Source organism: Hypanus sabinus, chromosome 21 (assembly GCF_030144855.1).
Source record: "Hypanus sabinus isolate sHypSab1 chromosome 21, sHypSab1.hap1, whole genome shotgun sequence".
NCBI lineage: Eukaryota > Metazoa > Chordata > Chondrichthyes > Myliobatiformes > Dasyatidae > Hypanus > Hypanus sabinus.
In genome coordinates, this window is record NC_082726.1 from 19,095,661 (window position 1) to 19,113,453 (window position 17,793).

The 17,793-nt window shown below is 43.7% G+C and overlaps 1 protein-coding gene across 3 annotated transcripts in view; it reads left to right on the forward strand.

The window, feature by feature from the left end:
* Window positions 1-17,793, forward strand: part of LOC132378840 (casein kinase I-like) — a 240,123-nt gene that overhangs the window by 15,927 nt on the left and 206,403 nt on the right. For 2 of the 3 annotated variants that reach the window (XM_059946091.1, XM_059946094.1), the window contains exon 1: window positions 9,810-9,956. The exons of the other annotated variant lie outside the window; for it this stretch is intronic. The gene's annotated coding sequence lies outside the window, so the exon portion shown is untranslated. Of the gene's footprint in view, window positions 1-9,809; window positions 9,957-17,793 lie in introns of those variants that run through there. 3 annotated transcript variants of the gene reach the window in all.

The following is a 17,793-nucleotide window of genomic DNA, read 5'->3' on the forward strand; positions in this document are numbered from 1 at the left end:
ATGGTGTTTTTGAGTTTTTCCCAGCGTTGTGTTTGAAAGAGAGAGCTTCGATGGTTCCAAAAAATGTGACCATCATTGTATCCTGCTTGGCTCCATGTACACCCACCAAGTTGAGCGAGTGATTGTCGCAATTCACAAACACTGCCAGGTTGTTTTTCCCACTTATTCTTTAATGAACACCACTTCTGTGTCCAGCCATCACAGCAGCATTGTCATAGCACTGTGACCGACAATCTCTTTTAGCTCCATTTCGTTCTTCTCTAGCTGTTTCAAGATGTCTTCAACCAAGCTCTCAGCATCCTTCTGGCTTATCTGGATAAAACCAAGGAAGGACTCTCTAACACGGACTGTTTTCCTCTCAGAATCAACTTCCACATACCTCACTACTTCTGACATCTGCTCACGGTGTGCCTGATCAGGAGTCGAGTCGAACATGAGACCATAGTACTTGGCTTTATGAATGCTTCTCAGTAAACTGGTGAGTGAACAGTGGATGCCATCATGTGGATGAATTCATTTTGGACACCCAGTGAAAGATAAGACATGGATCCAGGATGACTTTCCAAATGAGTGAGGTATTCTTTTATGACAGGGTCAAAGATGGCCAGTAGTTTCGGTAAGCCAAGGAAATTTCCCACATTGGAGTCATCGTCAAGCTGAAGTGACTCCTGGGTCCTCGCAAAGCCAGGTTCTGAGTCGCAAGGTATTTTATGCAGTGAAGCATTCTTATCAAGATATCACGCCACTTCTGCTTTTCCTTCTCGATCTGTGACTGAAATACTGCGTCAATAACTCCTCTGTTTCCAGCTAAATTTCTTTCCACTGTGTGAAGCATTCCCGATGATTCTTGGCATTTTCATGAACACTAATCCTTTCAGGTGCTTTCCACTGGTTGAATCCACTTTCTTGCTCCAATGAGGATTGATGGTCTGACCAGGAATAGAGAAGACAACAGATAGAAAATGCAGACTTTTTAGACGGGGAATAGACCAGCAATAAGCGAGTCACTTCCTCACCACGACCATTTCCCAATTTCCTCTTGAACCAAATTTTGATCATTGTGCGGTTATTTGTTGGTAGGAAAGGCCCCTCACTGTTCTGGAAATAATTCCAACCCAGCTTTATTATTTCTCTTCTCAATGTGTCAGGCAGAATTGCTTTTCCAGTATTCTTGTCGAACTTCAGAAGTCCAATGTCATGCTGCTCAAGTTCAAGTATGACAGTTCGAGGCACTTTGACACCACCCAGTTCGCTAGGTTCAATGTAATCAGATTCAATCTTATCGGGTAAAACCTTGTCAATAAACTCAACATCACCACCACCACCATCATCTTCCTCTCCTGTCATGTCCACTTTCTCTGTGGCAACCTCACTCTTAATCTCGTCATTCTCGGATTTATCTGACTTGACTTCCTCCTCGGCTTGCTACACATTTGTACTTGATCCACCTTTGGATTCTAACAAACTTGTAGCAGGTGCAGGTGACTCCATGGAGCGTGTCCAACTACTTGTTCCGGGATTTTCAAAGAAGGGCGCGAAGAACTTGCTCGACTTCTTGGCTTCCTCTGCCTCCAACTTTCGTCTCTTCCGTCCTTCAGATCCACTTTCCTTCTTCTTCATGAAGAAACGTTTCATGGTCTTCTTACACAATGCTCTGAAATAAGGTCATTCTAGTGCTTCTCACCCATGATAATCAAGGACAGATCATACATCTGAAGAAAATTCTTTTTTCACTATTCGAGGATGGCTTGTCTGACTTTAATAGAAACTGCTCAGTGGTGCCCCCCTTCAAGTGGTGCCCAGGGCATGTGCCATACTTTAGATATGCCACTGATTGCTGATCATCAAACACTGGTGCCCATTTTTAATCCACAGAAGGGTGTTCCGCTAACAGCAGCAGCATGAATACAGAGATGGGCTCTGTTTCTTGGAGGACACAATTACAAGATCAAATTCAAGATAACAACTAATCATTGAAATGCTGATGGATTGTCCTGTTTAACCTTGGAAAGGAAATACCTGAAAAACTTACAAAAAAGGACACTTCTCTTGATATATTCTCCCTTTTATGTCAGAGATGATCCAAAGGGAAACCAGAAAAGACCCTACACTGTCACAAGTTTACATAGCCAACAAAAATGGCTGGAATGAACAGCAGAAATCCCAGTTCCCCCATTTTTACCAGTGTCGGAATGGACTTCTCCTTGATGGAGGTTGCCTTATGTGGGGATTGAGAGTTGTTGTACCATCCAAGCTGAGCGCTAAAGCGTTTGAGGAGCTATAGTATACGCAGGTCATCTGCACGTGGTCAAAGTGAAAGCATTGGCTCCAAGGTTTGTCTGCTGGCAGATCGAGCTGCTCAAGCACCGTCGGGATGCCGACATGATCAGAAGTTGCCAAGGGCAGTGCCCCTCCATCCCTGGGAATGTCCTGAGTTGCTCTGGTAGACGCTTCATGCGGATTTTACCAGATACCATTGATGGGCACAAATTTCTTGGTAGGGGTAGATGCAGCTACAAAGTAGCCAGAAATGTTCCTCCACTACACTCTCTTGATGTGTTGAGAAGTCTTTTGTCAAGGACTGGTGTTCCAGAACACTTAGTCAATGACAAAGGACCACGGTTTGTGGCAGAACAGTTTCAGTCATTCCTGAAAATAAATGGAATGTGACATATTGCATCTGCACCGTACCAACCAGTTGCAAATGAAGGTTTTGTCCAGAGTCAAAAGAAAGCATTATGAGCAATGTCAGTAGAACACACTATACTGAACCAGAAGCTCACCAATTTCCGCCTTGTATATTGCAATGTAGCACACTCCACAACCAATAACTCACCAGCTATGCTGTTCCTGTGTTGTCCCTTCTGCTCACGCTTGGATCTCCTCAAACCCACGCTCAGAAGGAGTATGCAGGACAAACAGCCGAGACAAAGTGAGGGCTCCTCAAACAAGGAGGTTGAGCATTTCACACCGGGACAAGCAGTCATGGTGAGGGACTACAGACATGATCAAAAGTAGGTACTTGGAAAGATTAAGGACAGAAATGGACCGCTCTCCTACACCGTGGAGATGGCGTCTGATATCATCTGGAGATGACAGATCTATCAACTGAGGAAAGCAGAGCCAATTGTTAGAGAAGAAAGATGACCAGAGTTGTCAGAACCACCTCCTGCAATTCCAGAGTCCAGATTCCAGAGGCCCCAGAACATGAGATTGTTTCACAGTCACAAATCTCACCTGCCAAACAGAGTGACCCCTCTGGTCAGGAAAGATGTTATTCCACAAGAGTAAGAAATCCAGCACAGTGATTAAACCTTTAGGCCTGAATGCTACAATTTAAAATTTACTATGCTGTGAATGTCTATATAGTAGCCGTATTTTATATATATATATATATATATACATACATACACACACACACACACACACATATGTTGATTAGAGAGCAATATGTTACATATTTGAGTTGAAATGCATTCTAGATTGAGCTGGAGTTTATAGCTAAACAAGGGAGGAGTGTAATGCATTCAATAATTCAGTAATATTTGAGTAATATTGTAAACATATTGTTTAATTAGGCATTTTTTGTTTATTTACACAATTCATTATGGATTATATATAAGTATGTGAATGGCATATGTCATTATTACACAACATCTTATATCAACACCTCACTATAAAGAAAATAAAAACTAAGTAGACAAGTTCAGCTCAGTTCCTGTGTTTTTCTTTCGATTAGTTCCTGGAGTTACAAAACATAACAAAAGGCCTTCTGAAAATCCAAGTAAGCAACATCCACTGACTCTCCTTTGACGATCCTGCCTGATATTTCCTACAGAATTCCAGACAAGATTTCCTTTTAGGCAAACCATGCTGACTTTGGCCTACTTTATTTGTGCCTCCAAGTACCCCAAACCCTTATCCTTAATGATGAAATACAACACCTCTCCAACCACAGGCTAACAGGCCTATAATTTCCTTTCTTCTGCCTCCCTCCCTTCTTAAAGAGTGGAGTGCAATTTGCAATTTTGCAGTTCTCTGGAACTATTCCAGATCTAGTGATTCTTGAAAGATCATTATTAATGCCTCTACATCTCTTCAGCTATCTCTTTCAGAACCCTGGGGTGTAGTTTATTTGGTCCTGGTATGTACCTACCTTCAGATCTATCAGCTTCCTTCTCCAAGCAGCTTCTCCCTAGTAATAACAACTACACTCACTTCTGCCCCCGACACTCTTGGACTTCTGGCAAACTACTAATGTCTTCCATAGGGAAGACTGATGCAAAATACTTATTAAGTTCATCCACCATTTCTTTGTCCTCATTACTACCTTTCTGGTATCATTTTCTAGTGGTCCAGTATCTACCCTTGACTTCATTTTACTCTTTATATAGCTGGAAAAATCTTTTGGTACCCTCTGATATTTTAGGCTTGCTTACCTTCATAATTCATCTTTTCTCTCCTTATAGCTTTGTTTAGTTGCCTTCTGTTGATTTTTAAAAGCTTCCCAATCCTTTAACTTCCCATTTTTTTGCTATAAGCCCTCACCTTCATGTTGTCATTGACTTTCCTTGTCACTCATGGTTGCCTCATCCTCCCATTAGAATGCTTGCTCTTCTTTAGGACGTATGTCCTTCGGACTGCCTCCTGAAACTCCAGCCATTATTGCTCTGTTGTCATCCCTGCTAGAATCCCCATCCAATCCATTTGGCCAGCTCCTCTCACATGCCTCTGCAATTTCCTTTATCCACAGTAATAATTGATACACCTGACTTTATCTTCTCCTGCTCAAACTGCAGAGCAGAGCCTCGACTATTATATTATGATTGCTGCCTCCCAAGGTTTCCTTTACCTTAAGCTCACTAATCATATCTGGTTCATTTACACAACACCCGTCCAAGAATGTCTTTCCGCCTAGTGAGTTCAACCACAAACTGCTCTAAAAAGCCATCTCATAGGCATAATACGAATTCCTTCTCTTGGGATGCAGCATCAACCTGATTTTCCCAATATATTGTACCAGCATATTGAAATCCCAAATGACTGATATAACATTGCCCTTACTACATGCCTTTTCTATTTCCTGTTGAAATTTATTTCCCACATCCTGGCCACTGTCCAAACCAAGAGATCTGTAATCTGCTGAAGCCTAGATTAATGGCATTTGGGTTTAGTGACGAAGGAAAGTACAAGAGGTCCAGGTATGACTTTCAAAAAGGCATCTCTCATGCGTGAATAGCAAGTCCAGTCCATACTTGAATCACTGAAGAATGCTTGACAGCTGTGGCAGGGCTTGAATGCTATCACTTCTTACAACGTAAAACAAGTGACATAGGCGACAACAAGGTTTTGCTCCCAAATGAGCTCAATGCCTTCCATGCTCACTTTGACCATCAAAACGTGAAGGCATCTTCACAAACTCCTACAGCCCCAGACAACCTTGTGATTTCAGTCTCTGAGACTGATGTGAGAGCATTCTTCAGGAGAGTGTACCTATGAAGAGCATCTGGCCAGATATTGTACATGGCTGACTACTGTAGACTTGAGAAAATCAACTGCCTGGAGTATTTACTGTCATCTTTAACCTCTCGCTTAGGCGGTCTGAGGTACCCACCTGATTCAAGCAGACTTCAATCATACCGGTGCCCAAGAAGAACATGGTAATCTGTCTCAAAGACTGCCATCCAGCAGCACTTATAGTACATCCACTTTGAGGATGAAGTGCTTTGAGAGAAACAGCAAATCCTGCCTGAGGAGTGACTTGGATCTGCTCCAATTTGCCTGCTGTCACAACAGGTCAACAGCAGATTCTATTTCATTGGCTCTTTACTTCTCCCTGGAACATCTGCACATAGAAGATGCATATACGAGGATGATCTTCACTGACCACAGCTCAGCATTCAACACTATCATCCTCTCAAAGCTAATCAATAAGCTCCAAGACCTTGGTCTCAATACCTTCCTGTGCAAATGGATCTTCAATTTCCTAATTTGCAGACCCCAGTCAGTTTGGACTGGCAACATCTCCTCCATAATTACCATTAGCACAGGTGCACCACAAGGCTGTGTGCTTAGCCCCCTTCTCTATTTGCTGTATACTTATGACTGTGAGGCTAAGGTAGTTCCAATGCCATATACAAGTTTGCTGATGACACCACTGTTGCTGGTTGAATCAAAGGTGGGGACGAATCGGCATTTAGGAGGGAGATTAAAAATCTGGGTGAATGTACCACAACAACAATCTCTCACTTAATAAAAGTAAAATGAAAGAAACGAGAGGTCCATGAGCTAGTCATCATCAGGAGAGGGTCAGTAATTTTAAACTCCTTGGCGTTATCAGTTCAGAGGATTTATCATTACAAGTGCCATGACAAAGAGCCTCTACTTTCTTAGCTGTTTGTGCAGATTCATCATTTCATCTAAAACTTTGTTCAACTTGTATAGATGTGCAGTGGAGAGCATCCTGACAGGTTGGATCATGGCCTGGTACGGAAACACCAATGTCCATGAACGGAAGGTCTGCAAAATGCAGTGAATACAGCCCAGTCCATCACAGGAGAACCCTCCCCACCACTGAGCACCATCTACAAGGAGTGCTACAACAAGAAAGCAGCAGCCATTGTCAAGGCCCTCCACCATCCAGGCTGTGCTGCCATCGCAAAGGAAGTACAGGAGCTTTAGGTCCCACACCACCAGGTTCAGGAACAGCTAGAACTATCAGGCTCCTGAACCAGCATGGATAACTTCACCCACCTCAACACTGAACTGCTTCCATAATCTATGGGCTCACTTTCAAGGTCTCTACAACTAGTAACTTCAGTATTATTTATTAATTTAGTATTATTACTTTTTTACTGTGTTTGCAGTTTTGTCTTCTTTTGTCCACTGGTTGGTTGTTCGTCATTGATTCTGTTGTGTTTCTTTGCATCTACTGTGAATGCCTGCAAGAAAACAAATCTCAGCGTAGTATTTTGTGACATACAGTTCATGCACTTTGAGAATATAAATTTACTGTAAATGCCTGGAGCGAAATGAGGACTACTTTCTTTCCCTTAACAGGTCAAATTACCGGGTGAACGAGTAGTCTTTGGGGTATTGCAAGTCTGTGTCTCTAGTGATGCTTTGCTGTATGCTTGAGTGCTCGGTGGAAGGTGTCAATGCTTTTTTGCTGGTGGGGAAGGGGAGGGTCGTCGTTTTGCTGCTGCTTACTTTTGGGAGGGAGAGCTGGGGGGGCTTTGGGGTTCTAACATTTAACTGTCATTCATTCTTTGGGGCACTCCTCTGTTTTCGCGGATGTTTGCAAAGAAAAATAATTTCAGTATGTATATTGTATACATTTCTCTGACATTAGAAAACAATCTCCTAAAGCAACGCTCCAGGCATGGAAATTGTCCACAAGGGAATTCCAACAGGTCTATATTGATTATTATGAAAATGGAATGAATATCATTTGGCAATCATTCAGAGCTGTTAAAAGCTTCCTGAAAGCATGCACCAGTTCACTTTTCCAGCTTCAAATGGCGAAGCGTGTCAGGTCAAGAACTATTTGTCGGAAACACAAAATTTGGGTCCCTTAGCCAAAAAGTTGATAGATACATTGCAATCAAGTCTACTCTTAATTTTTTAAACTCCAGCAGATACAAACCCTCCTCTAAAGATAACCCACCCAGTCTATAACTGGAGTCCAAGCAAAAATGCCTGCTGGTCATAGCCTGACAAAATGAGAATGATCCATTTATTCTCAATGTTTTCTTTCAATACTGTTTGCAATCATCAATAAAATAGTTAGCAAATTACTCATTGCATCCAGAGCCTAGTCTTCTGCAAAATATGAAACATGACACTGGGATCCTTCTGCATCTCCAGAACTTCGCGATCCGTCCAGTTAGATGCTTTCAAAAAAGTTTTCCTTTTAGGACAATTTCATATTTTGCCACTTTGTATTTCATTTGCCCAGGCTGTACGGTGTATCCAGGGAGGGGTAGCACCTCTGGAGAAGGGGCTTGACATGTCCAGTCTTTGGCAGCTCACTCACCTTTCAGCTCCAAGTAGCTGTTTGCTCACGACAGCGGCCACATCCCAGTTCACCGCTTCGACAGGTGGGCTAAACCAGGTGAAGTTAGCCAGCGGCCTCATACCCCAGTGAGACAGGGGCATGCCTGTCCTAGCATGAGAAGTCAGACTGGGTGGATGCAATCTACAGTGAGATCCAACAGTTAGGAAGGCGGTACTGCCATGCTTCATGGAGAGTGAAGGGTGTGACAAGGCACGGAGACATCATGGTCATCCATTGCAACCAAGGAAGACCCCAGCTTGCGGCACTTGTTCATACCTCTGGACTCAGACTTCTGAGATCGAGGGAGTGGAAGTGCCCCAGTACAACAGCTTTTCCATTTTAAAAACTTTACCGCACAGGTTTCCTGTCATCGTCGGACATGATGGACAACCTCCACCATTTCAGTTGCTAGAATTTGCCTCTTCCCTCATAGCCTCATTATGCTCTCAATGTCAGTTATATCTTTATGTAAGGAAACCTAAACTTTACTAACCAAAACCATATACTCTTTTTGCCATTAGAGTTCCTCCTTTATGTTAATTGATAGCCTCATGTTGTTGACCTAGAATGTCCATAATTAACATCATAATCTACGGTGTAAATGTTAATTGTACATTAAAAGAAAAGCTGAGGTAGGTGCAGTGCAAGTTCTATTGAAGGAAGCCTCCATGCCAGCAAATCAACTTCTGCTTCTTGTAAAATTTAATGGTGATTGGCAGACCAACATTAGGTGCGTCATTCTACCTATTGAGATGGCATGTGGAGCAACGAGACAGGATCCCCTCCTCCTATCCTCTCCAGCCCTTTATCTTTCCTACCCATCTGGCTTCACCCATCACCTTTTAACTATCATCCTTCCCACCCCCCCCCACCTTTTCATTCTGGCAGCTTCCTTCTTCCTTTCCAATTCTGAAGAAGGATCTCAGCTCAAAACTTCGATTGTTTATTCACTTTCATAGATGCTGCATAGTTCCTCCAGCATTTTGTGTGGGCTATGTAGCAAATATACACAATAGTTGCCCCCCTCACCAAACTCAAATATCAAAATGTCTAGTGCTTTACAGATGGTCAAATATGCATACATTACAATGGCAATAATATCCTGACAAACATTCCATGTCAACCTGTGCCTGTCCCAATTATCTCAATTTAGCAATTAGATATTTCCTTTGCACTTCATAGAAACTGCATTCAATGTATGGTGCATCATGCCTTGACAAGTGCACTCCCCACAAATGTCCGTATCATGCATATTAATTCAGAACAAGGAATTAATCAACCTATAATGTCCAATATGTAAATGTGTAAGTATAACTGTTCTACACGAGGAAATCAGCAATTTGTGTGTGTTGCAAGTATAACTGTTCCCTCCTTTAATACACATCTCCCAGTTAAATTCCCACCCTTCTGAATTTTATATAAACACCAGCCTTTCTTTGCATTATCCAAGCTTTGCTGCCACAGCGATCAAATTGACATTTTAATTATGGCTTTCAACTTCCCTTTATGCAAAGGCACCACATTTCTATCCTTAATTTTAAGTGATTGCTTGCCTAGTATGTCTGCCACTTGGTTCCCTTCAACCCCAAACACAGACAAGCCCAGACCCTGCAGCATTAGCAGATGGAGTCCCATCTCAAGTTGCTCACAAACCAACAAGGCGAAGAAAGCTGTGGTGACTTATGACGCCATGGAGTAACGTGACGTCACCGAACACGGGGCCACTGATCCGGAAGCGGTTGCGTCCCAGCGGCCGGTATAGCAGAGCTACTTCCGGTTTGGCTTCTTTGGCTTTTGCTTTTCTTCCGGAGGAAGAAAAAACAGGAAAAGCAGAGGGAAAGATCGGCGGAGAGCGGCAGGCGGCAGACCCGGCCGACCCGGCCCCACAGCAGCGTACACGGTGAGAGCCCGCCGATCACAGCACGGCCCGGGAGGGAACGCGATGCGACGGTATTGGGAGCAGGCGGGTGTGGAAGGGACACGGGGACGGGGGGTCCGGGTTGAGGAGTCAGGTTGGTGGGGGGGGGAAAGGAAAAGGGGAGAAACGGCAGTGGACAAGGAGGAGCGGGAAGATTCGGGGAAGGAGGTGGAGGAGAGGGGCTATGTGACAGGAGCGGGAGGACGGGTGTAGGAGAGGGGTCGGTGGCTGGAGAAGAGGAGGAGAGGGGAAACGGTGGCTGGGAGAGGGGAAAGAGAGCAGGAGAAGGAGGCGGTGGGGCGAGAAGGGCGGGTTCGGGCGGAGGAGGAACGGGGTACGAGCAAGAGGAGGAGGGGGTGGGTAGGGGTACGGGAGCAGGTGATAGAGGAGGGAGAGGGGCGGGGGCGAAGGAGAGGGAGGACAGACAGGAGGCGGTGTGGGGAGAAGGGGGCAGGAGGAGGGGGAGGAGGCCGTAGGGGGAAGGGAGTACAGGGGCGGGAGGTGGAGAGGAGCAGGAGGAGGAGAGAGGTACGGAATCGGAGTGGGGAGAGATATTGGGTAATAGCAGAGGGAGAGAAAATTGAACAGTGCTGTGTGGGGAGGGGCATGTGTGGCATGGTATGGGTGGGTATAAAGAGAGGAGACAATATGGAATTAGAAGGGGTGAAGAAATGAGAATGGTGGGGAAGGGTGTAGCGGAGGTGGGCTAGTTTAATAATGGACTGCTAGAGGAGAAAATATGCATGAGGATGGTGCTGTTGGGACGGCGAGCCTAATGGATAGGGTGGAACATAAGTTTGGGGTGTGTGAGGAGCTTGTTCAGAGTGGTGGACGGCATTAGGATGGTGGTGGCAGGTTGCAGTTTGTGGGAGGGAGGGGCAGGTGGAGGAAATATGGACATGAGATGCTGGCAGAGGTGGAGGAGGAGCTGGTTGGGCTGCTGGAGGTGTGGGGTAGGCAGCGGAGGACTGTAGTGGGGCTGGTGGAGGGGAAATGAAGATGGGATATGAGCAAGTGGTGGTGTGGGGGTGGGAGGAGGAGGTTGGAAAGGGTACAGGGAGAGGAGAGCAAAGTGTAATAGAGAGATGGAAGGAAAGGTATGTGGATCCTGGCAGCAAGGAACGAGAAGGACACGGAACTAAAGTGAAGACGGGGGAGGGAAAGGAGATGAATCAGGAATGATTTGCCTGACGACTAAATGCTCTTATGTTATGTAAATGAGCTTATGACGGGGCTGTAGAAATAAATTGGACTGCAAATAGAGAGCAAAGCGAGTTGGAACGGGCTCTGATGGGTGTTTAGGTGCAGCAGGCTGAGTTGGCTCACCTGCGAGAGGGCAGGTGGCTTGTGGGTGGTCTGGGAATAGGAATGGAAAATAGTTGGGAACAAAGTGTTCAGGTTGGGAAACGTCTGGGATGAGGATGGTAACGTTGAGGAGTGGTGATCTTGAGTAACGCACACAAAATGCTGGAGGAACTTAACAGGCCAGGCAGCATCTATGCAAATTAATAAATAACAGTTGCTGTTTTGGGCCTAGACCCTTCTTCAGGACTGGAAAGGGAAAGGTGGGGGGAAGGGATGGAGGGCAAGCTAGAAGTAATGTGATGCCGGGTGTGTGAGGGGGACCGCTTTCCACAGGGATCACTTCCTCCCTTGTCCATTCGTTCTTAACACTGCGAACGACAAAAATGCTACACTTGCCCATTCACCTCCTCCCTTACCCCCAAACAGCTCTTCCAGATGAGGCAAAAATTTCACCTGCGAATCTGCCAGGGTCGTCTATTGTATCCGGTGTTCCCGATGTGGCCTCTGCGTTAGGGAGACCCAATGCAAATTAAGCGACCACTTTGTTGAGCACCTCTGCTCCATTTGCTAAAAGTGGAATTTCCCAGTGGCCCATCATTTTAATTCTTATCCCTATTCTCGTTCCAATACATCGGTCCATGGCTTCCTCCTCTTCCACAACGAGGCAACTCTCAGGGTGGAGGACCAGCACCTCATATTCTGTCATGTTCACCTCATATCCTCCAACCTGATGGCATGAACATTGATCTCTCCTGCTGGTAAAATGTTTTCCCCTCCCCTCTTCTATTCTCAACTCTGGCCTCTTACTTCTTCTTCAGCTGCTTTTTTCCTCCCCCCCCCCCCCCCCCCCACACCCGATCCATTCCCTTTTTCTTGTATGGTCCACACTCCCCTCTCTTGTCAGATTCCTTTCTCTGCAGCCCTTTATCATTTCCACTCACCTGTCACTTTCCAGTATCCTCCTCCTCCCCCCCCCCCCGGCTTTTTTATTCTGTTGTCTTCCTCCTTCCTTTCCAATCCTGAAGAAGGGTCTTGGCCCAGGATGTCGACTTGTTTATTCATTTCCATAGATGCTGCCTGACATAGTGAGTTCCTCCAGCACTTTGTGTTGCTCTGGATTTCCAGCATCTGCAGAATCTCGTGTGTTTAGGTGTCATTAACTTGCAATGCAGCTTCTTTCAAAACAGCCGGATTGGAACTTAATGGGCATGATGTTCTGTGCTTAAAGTTTTGTATTTACAAAAAGAACACTGAATTGATTTGAAACCATTTCAGGAAACGTGAGAAGTATGAAGTGAGCTACTTCATGGTCTTTGATGCTTTTATTTAACTGAGGCTGGGGAGGTGCTCTGCAGCAGGGCCCTGCTGTTCTTGTCTCTTTGATGTGAGTTTTGGAAAGTGGGCTGTCCTTTGGTATAAGATGCATTGGCATTTAACTGGCAGCACCAAGGGTATGTTTTCTTCACACTGCTAGTGTTGAGCTCGCTGTCAGTGATTTGATGGGGTGATTGGAGGATATACTGTATATACTGAGGATACCCTAGCTATATATGACATTTGCAGAGTACCATAGTAATTTTATGTATTGCACTGTACTACTGCTGCAAAAAAAGCATATTTCATGACATGTGAGTGATGATAAACCCGATTCTGATGTGGGTCTCTATTGTGGACTTAGAGTAGGAAGAGGGGAAATCATGGTCGGAAAAAGGTAAGGAGAGGGCAGGGAGCGGGATGCACCAGAGAGACATTCTGGAATGATCAATAAACCATTTGTTTAGAATCAAATGACCTTGCCTGGTGTCTCTCAGGACTGAGTGTATTTCTGCCACCGGTCCCTCACCCATTCTGCGGCACTCCACCCTCACCATTCCCTACATCCTCTGCTCCTGCCAGATTTACAAACTCGCTCTCTGCTCCACATTGACAAATACAGTACTGTGCAAAAGTCTTAGGCACCTTAGCTATCTATATATATATATATATATATATACACACACACACACACATACACACACACACACACACACACACACTCTTTTTCAAGGTGAAACTGTTCAGAATTTGAGGTACGGTTCCTTATATCTTACAGTGACTCAGTAGGAGATTACATCAGCTTTCAGGATCAATTCTGTTGGTCCTAGTTCCCCTCTAACTCTCTGTAAAGCAGAGTTCATTTTCTCTCATACATGGCTGTCAGAGTTCCTTTGATTCATTTTCCTGTTAGGCCGTGCTGAGGGGTGGTTTACACTCACTAATTAACGTCTCTGGGATGTGGGAGGAAAGTGGCAGGCCCAGGGGAAGCCCATGTGGTTATGAAAAACATGCAAATGCCATACTGATTGAATCTGGAGCAGTGAGACAGTAGCACTGTGCTCCCTGTGTCATTGAAATTACTAAGCTTGAGTAGATAGGTTTTTGTCAGCGATTCGCTTAAGTGCTTGAGAAGGTTGGTCAGCTGGGTTTATGGGGAAAATTGGGAAGAGGATATGTATACCAGCAGAGATAATTTGAGCTCAGAGACTTTTTGTGGGATAGGGAATGATGGATTTTAGCAGCTAAATAGAATTTGTAAATACCAAATTTGTAAATAGAAAATATTCCAAAATATCTTTAAAGTTCAAAGTCACCATATATAACCATGAGATTTATGTGCTTGCAGGCTTATCCAATAAGTCCAATAATGATGATAGAATCATCAACTGGGTGGACATCCAGTGTGCAAAAGATAACAATATGCAAATTAAAAAATAAAGGAAAATAATAATTAAGCAATAAATATTGAGACCATGAGATGAAGAGTACCTTGAAAGTGAGTCCATAGGCTGTGGGAACTTTTCAGTGATGGGGCAAGTGATTTTTGAGTGAAGTTATCTCTTCTATTTCAAGAGCCTGGAGGCTGAGGTGTAATAAGTATTCCTGAACCTAGTAGTGAGAGTCCTGAGGCTCCTGTACTAGCACCAGCAGCGAGAAGAGAGCATGTCCTGGGTGGTGGGGGTCCCTGACAATGGATTCTGCTTTCCAGCGACAACACAGTGTAGATGTGCATTGTGGGGTGAAGGGCTTTAGACATGATGGACTGGGTTGTATCCACTACTTTTTGTAGGATTTTCCATTCAAGGGAATGTTTTCATTCCAGGCTGTGAGACAGCCAATCAATATATTCTTCAGCACAAGTGTGTCAAGGTTTTAGATTTGGGCTGAAATTCTTCATCACGAATCCTGATGAAGGACTTTGACCTGAAATGTTGACTGTTCATTCATTTCCATAATGCTGTTTGACCTGCTGAGTTCCTCCAGCATTTTGTGTGTTTTGCTCTGGGTTTCCAGCAAATGCAGAATCTCTGTCCTAAAAAATTTGCTACCATTTACATTCTATTCTCCTATTACCTTGAGGTGAGTCTTGCCAAGTGTTTGCAGTTAATGTTGATTGTTTGAGTTGTAATTGAGTTTTGACTAATTGCTCATAATTAATTCCCCCTCCATCTTTATATCCAGCTGCCCCGCCTTACGTTTTTAAAATTAGTTATATACAGTCTAATCAAGATCGATAGCAGCAGTGGAAGATGGAACTTTATTCAATAATCAGAGGGATATTTTATATTCTTCCTGAGCATTTAATTATAGCAATTAGGAGGCCTTTCTTTCACTCTACATGTTTAATCAGAACAGGTTCTTTTATTTACTTTAGCTGGTGATTAGAAAGTCCGGTTGGTAGTAGGTGATATGACGTTACCAGCAGGTGGGTGGAAGAGGTACTTGTATGTTACCTGTTTCCCACGAATTTGAGCTCAACAACCTGTATCCACATTGTGTATCTAAGGCTTGAGGTGTTCACATATGTATTAAATCGATGTGTGAGGAATGGTTCTTTTAAGGATGTTGCAAGACTTTCATGCATGGGCTTGTTGTTCCTTGCACACCCCAATGCCTTGTTTGCTGAAACAGAGCACAGCAACAGATATCAGAGGACAAGCAGTGGTGGCCAGGTTGGTTTCAGTGGCGGTGAAAGGCATGCTTACAGACGGCTGGCAGGCACATGGCTGCCTAATCAAGTTTTAAACAGACTGGTGATTGGGTCGATTAGATGTTCTGGCAGTGTCAGAGCAAGATGTAAGGGACATTGCTGCTTTGGACTAAGTTAAATTCTGTTGATAGCTCTCTGAAGAACTTTCAGCTAAGATTGTTATAAAAACAATTTATATAGTGCATGCAAACCATGGAGATGTATGTATTTATGCACATTTCATTTCATATCTTTACTTTAACCTCCAACTTTATATTTTATTTAATTCTTTATGCTTTGGAATTGTTGATTTTGTATTTTGTTGTATGACGTACCAGCACAGCAGATTCCTGTGGTGAATAACGTTGATCCTTGAGGTGGCACAATACTATGTATTGCTGTGGATCTGCCTCTATCTTACTGTCATGAATGCTGGACCACTTAATCAGGAGTCCTCTGGAATCCGCTTGAATTATAATTCAGTATTAATTATACATTTATCAAGTTCATAGTGATTTGTTGCCCGCGCGCTCATCTCTCGGGTAAAATGGAATGACAGTGTCTCTGCCTGGACTGCTCTGTACCACAGTACCATAGATCCAACACTGGATCTATTTAAAATAACAAAATTAACCTAAGTCAGCGCGGACATTTTCCTAGGGTCAGAATTTTCTTCATTATTTGGGTGCAAAATATATTTGCCAACTTTTGGAAGATCTTCAGGTGATTGGTGAGTTGCATGGCATGATTTTATGGGATGTGGCTAGAATGGCTCAGAGCACAAGATTGAGTTGGTATGATGCAATTTCACATAATTTGCTCACGTTGTTTCCTCTGCATTTGCTAATTGTAGGATGGGTTTATATAGCTTTGTATGGTTTCTGTAATTGACTCCTATTTGGCATAGAGTTATGCAGGACAGAAACAGGCTGTTCAGCCCAACTCACCCCAGCGGACCAAGATGCCTTCCTGACCCTAGACCCTTGTGCCTGTGTTTGACCCACGTCCGTCTAACCTTTCCAACATTTGTATCTGTCTCAGCGCAACTGGGTGGTGCACATTACTGTGGCTAAACTTCGGTTGTGCTTGGTTTGTGTTAGCTTGTGGCTTAAAATCATGTCACTATTACTCTGCAGATTTCCATAATGCTTGGGTTTCTGATTGTCACTTGCCTCTGGTCAATGTGTCTGCTTGCAGACTTAGAGATCTATGGCATAAAACAGGCCCTTTGGCCCATCTAGTCTGTGCCAAACTATTGTCTACTCCCTTTGACTTGCACCTAGATCGTACCCTTCCATACCTTTCCCATCGATGTATTTATCCAAACTTCACTTAAATGTTGAAATTGAACCAGCATCCACCACTTCTGCTGGAAGCTCATTCCACACTCGCCTCCCTCTGAGTGAAGTTCACTTTAAACTTTTCACCTTTCTCCCTTAACCCATGACGTCTAGTTCTAGTGTCACCCAACCTTAGTGGAAAAAGCCTGTTTGCATTTACCCAGTCTATACCCTTCATACATATCTATCAAATCTCCTCTCATTCTCCTATGCTCCAGTGAGTAAAGTTATGGCCAATACAATCCTTCCCTATAACTCGATTCGCAAGACTCAGAAACATCCTTGTAAATTTTCTCTATACTTTCAGTCTTAATGATCTCTTTCCTGTAGGTAGCTGACCAGATCCACACACAATGATCAAATTAGGCCTCAATAATCTCTCATACAACTTCAACGTAACATCCCAATTCCTGTACTCAGTATTTTGATTCACAAAGGCCACTTCTGAGTACCAGGTTTCCTGTGAGTAGGAAGCATGCAGACGTAAGCCTCCACTATAAAACAGAAGCTGCTTGTTCTGTAGGTTTCTCACAGAAGTGGCCTGAAGATTCATCCTGACTTCAAAGTTTAAAGTAAATTTATTATCAAAGTACATATATGTCATCATATACAGCCCTGAGATTTGTTTTCTCGCGAGCTACTCAGTAAATCAATGACAATAATAAAATCGATGAAAACTGCTCCCAACAGGGCAGACAAACAACCAATGTGCAAAAGACAACTGTGCAAATACAAAAAAGAAAAAGAAAATTAATATGAAGAGCTCCAGGATAATCATCTTATTTTGATGATATACTAGCTGGAGTTTTGCTTACAGTTTTGATGATCTTACCCAAGAAAAGATTTACTCGTTATCGTCTTGCACTTTATTGTTTACCTCCACTGCATTTTTTGGTAGCTCTTTACACTTTATTCTGTATGTTATGGTTTTACTTTTTCTCTCTCAATGCACTGTGTAATGAATTGATCTGTATGAATAGTACACAAGGCAAGCTTTTCACTGTACAGGTGGCAATAATAACCAACACTCATACCAATTTACTTGGTGTAGGAGGAGGGAAATAGAAGTTCTCTGGACTGGTTGCACGGAAGGTGGCTTTGCAGTGTGAGGAGAGGTTGAGTAGACTGTGACTGTGTTATGCGGTATTTAGTAAAATGAGAGGCGATC